This window comes from Penaeus vannamei, chromosome 13 (genome assembly GCF_042767895.1).
Source record: "Penaeus vannamei isolate JL-2024 chromosome 13, ASM4276789v1, whole genome shotgun sequence".
NCBI lineage: Eukaryota > Metazoa > Arthropoda > Malacostraca > Decapoda > Penaeidae > Penaeus > Penaeus vannamei.
In genome coordinates this window covers 7777860-7782137 of record NC_091561.1, presented here as the reverse complement: position 1 = coordinate 7782137, position 4278 = coordinate 7777860, and positions in this window count along the sequence as shown.

Below are 4278 nucleotides of genomic sequence, written 5' to 3'. Positions count from 1 at the left end.
ACCCGTATCCCGTCTGGAAATATAAGGAATATAACATCAGCATATAAGGAATATAAGATCAGCAAGGATAATATAAATGAAATAAAGTGGTTTAAATATAAGGAATATAAGATCAGCAAGGATGATATAAGCGCAAGAAAGTGGCATTAAAACCCTTATATAAAGCTATTGCAGTGAATCCCTTTAGACCCGTATCCCGTCTGGAAATATAAGGAATATAAGATCAGCAAGGATAATATAAATGAAATAAAGTGGTTTAAATATAAGGAATATAAGATCAGCAAGGATGATATAAGCGCAAGAAAGTGGCATTAAAACCCTTATATAAAGCTATTGCAGTGAATCCCTTTAGACCCGTATCCCGTCTGGAAATATAAGGAATATAGCATCAGCATATAAGGAATATAATATCAGCAAGGATAATATAAATGAAATAAAGAGGTTTAAATATAAGGAATATAAGACCACCAAGGATGATATAAGCGCAAGAAAGTGGCATTAAAACCCTTATATAAAGCTACTGCAGTGAATCCCTTTAGACCCGTATCCCGTCTGCTGGTTATGCCGAAACTTGTGCCAGGAGTTAGAACCGGGAAAAAAATATGAATCCTTTGATGAGATGGAAGTTTCTACCCAATAAACAGGATGTCGTGGGAACAGGGCGACAAGGGCAGTTATTAATTAAAAAGTTGATCCCGGAAGATTGCGAAGAGCGCCGTGCAAACTCGGCAATGTCGTGGGTCGACTTTAAAAATAAAATCTATTGTCCTTCTCGTGGATTATGGAGTGGATTATTTTTAGCATCTAAAGTAAAAATAAAAAAATAAATTATTGAGTGTATTATTTTTAGCATCTAAAGTAAAAATAAAAAAATAAATTATAGTGTATTATTTTTAGCATCTAAAGTAAAAATAAAAAATAAGAAAATGAAAAAATAAAAATAAACAAATAAATAAATAATAATAAAAATAGAACAACATCGGGGAATGGGTTTTAGAGCAATTATGTTTTTTTTCCAGACACAGATGTACCCATGAAGAAGTTTTCTTGAAACATCAACATATGTTTATTACTTTTGATTTCAGGCATGAAAAGTTTTTAATACAAATATAAAGTCCTCTCGAAACGTGAAAAAAATATAAAAAATACATATATATGTTTGTATGTATATTAAAATGTGTGTGTGTGTGTGTGTGCGTGTGTGTGTGTGTGTGTGTGTGTGTGTGTGTGTGTGTGTGTGTGTGTGTGTGTGTGTGTGTGTGTGTGTGTGTGTGTGTGTGTGTGTGTGTGTGTGTGCGTGTGTGTGTGCGTGCATGCATACATACATACATACATACATACATACATATCTATCTCTCTATCTATATAAAGGAGGTTATGCTGTACACACATTTGAATCTTAAAATCTAACAAAGTAATGTAAGCAGAATTAAAAAAAAATCACTAAAGAGTACTTAAGAAACCAAAAGAAACACGAAAACATAACACCTGGGCTCCAGCTCTCACTGAAACGTGGGAGAAACTTGATAAAACGGCACGGAGAAACGAGTAATCTTGACAAAAATGGGGAGAGAAAATCCACGAAAACACGGGGAGCATTTAAACCCTGAATAAAAATAATGCTAATCCGATTAATTTGCCGAGGAATTAGGTCGGAGAAGGATGAATTAGCGGAGGAGGTCGTAGCAGATCCGATGTGAATAACACGCGCAGAACCACATGTAGGAGGAGGTGGGGTGGGGTGGGGTGGGGTGGGGTGGGGGGGGAGGGAGGGGAGGGGAGGGGAGGGGAGGGGAGGGGAGGGGAGGGAGGGAGGGAGGGAGGGAGGGAGGGAGGGAGGGAGGGAGGGAGGGAGGGAGGGAGGGAGAGAGAGAGAGAGAGAGAGAGAGAGAGAGAGAGAGAGAGAGAGAGAGAGAGAGAGAGAGAGGGAGAGAGACAGAGAGAGAGAGAGAGAGAGAAGCAAATTGAAAAGACCGAAACAGTATGGAAGAGTGAAATACTATATGAACAATTTCTGGAGTTGTGAAAAGAAAAAAGAAAGAAAGAAAGAGAAATAAGAAAGAAACAAAGAAAAAAGAAAAGAAATGAAGAAGAAAAAGCAAAAAACATATATATAGCTTAGGAAGAGAAATGTTAAGAGCAAGGCGGAAGCAAGAAAAAGATAAAGCAAGAAAGAAAGAAAGAAAAAACGATAAAGGACTGTAAGGGACACCCAAGATAATGCCGCCAGACTGGTGCACCGGGAATTAAACGGAATCTAAAAAACAAATAAATGAATAAATAAATAAATATAAAAAATATGAAATCAAGTGGAATGGATAACAACCATATAATACAGTCCAATCAGGAACGGAAAATTTGATACACAATGTGATTATGCAGCAAATCACACGCCCAGATTTTATTTTGGCAAAGGAGATAATACGAACTTAAAAAATATATATATATATATTTATTCAAATCGTTACCCCAGGAGACAAACAAAATGAAGAACATGTAAGAAAAACAATAACAACAACAATAAAGTATGGTGCACTGAAAGAGGAACTAACAAAAATCACAAATTGGGTCTGAAAACAATGAAAAAGAAATCACAAAATAAAGTATGGTGCACTGAAAGAGGAACTAACAAAAATCACAAATTGGGTCTGAAAAAAAGAAAAAAAAATCACAAAACAAAATATGGTGCATTGAAAGAGGAACTAACAGAAATTACAAATTGGGTCTGAAAAAAAGAAAAAAGAAATCACAAAATAAAGTATGGTGCACTGAAAGAGGAAGTGAAAAATGATTTACAAAACGGGTCTGAAAACAATGAAAAAAAATCACAAAATAAAGTATGGTGCACTGAAACAGGAACTAAAACAATGACTTACGAAACGGGTCGGAATCATGCTCATTGCCACTGGGACATGACAGGCGATTTGGGGCAAGTGATCAAAGATGCTAGCGTGAAGCACAGTAAGAACATCTGGGCATTATAGTGTCCAGAAGGGCGAGAATATTGGGAAAAGCTTTGGGAAACTGACCTCTAGATACTGGTAGAATTTTGGGAGAAAAAAAAACTCGAGAGAGCAGTAGTCAACTAAGAAGCTAAAAATAATAATGAATAATAATAATTAAAAAGATAAATATGCCAACGACAACAATCGCAAAGGTACTAATGATGTTAACAGGTATACTAAAAGGACTAATGAAACAGTAATAATAATAATAATAATAAAAAGTCTCAGTACTAGTAATAATGATGATTATGATAACAGTAAAAATAACAATAATGATGACGATTATTGTAATAATAATAATAGCAATAACGATACTGATAATATTAATGATGATGGTGATGTTGACGATGATAATGATGATAATAATCATAATAACAATAGTAATAGTACTGGAAATAGTGATAGTAATAAAAATAGTAATGGTAGTGGTGGTGGTGGTAGTAGTAGTAGTAGTAGTAGTAGTAGTAGTAGTAGTAGTAGTAGTAGTAGTAGTAGTAGTAGTAGTAGTAGTAGTAGTAGTAGTAGTAGTAGTAACAATAATAACAACAACAACAACAATAATAACAATAATAATAATAACAATAAAAACAGCAATAATAATAGTCACAGGGATGCCATGGCAGATGACAACGCCAATAACACCGCAAAGAACAGCCCCAATAGCAGTAATGAGAACGAACAAAGAACGGCGGCTAAAACTCCTTAGCGGCAGACAAAGCGTTCGGCGGCGGGCGCGGAGACACAGCCCCACGCGAGCGATTATAAAAGGGCGCCCGACTGTTCAGGCTCACAATGGAGGCCCGAGCAACCCAGGTCTGGCTCTGACACGCGCTCTCGCTACATGATGTAGGAGCGGATACATATATTAAGGTTATGTATGCATATATGGACACGTACATAGGCAGACAGATGTCTTCACCCCCCCCCACACACACACTCTCACACACGCACGCACGCACACACGTACATATACACACAAAGACACCCACACCCACAAACACACACACGCACACACTGCATACTATACACACACGGACATACATTCAGAAACGCACACATAAGCATACGCGCGCACACACACACAAAGAAAGAAAGAAAGAAAAAAATACATGCACGCATACACACAAGAATAAACACACACCAAACGCGTATACACATTTACATTTCCCAGACACGTGGATTCCTGTCGAGACATCCATGGCCAGATTAGCTTTTCGTAATCACAGTAAAAAGAAGAGAAAAAAAAAAACGGTGAAAAAAGTTTGAAGTTGAT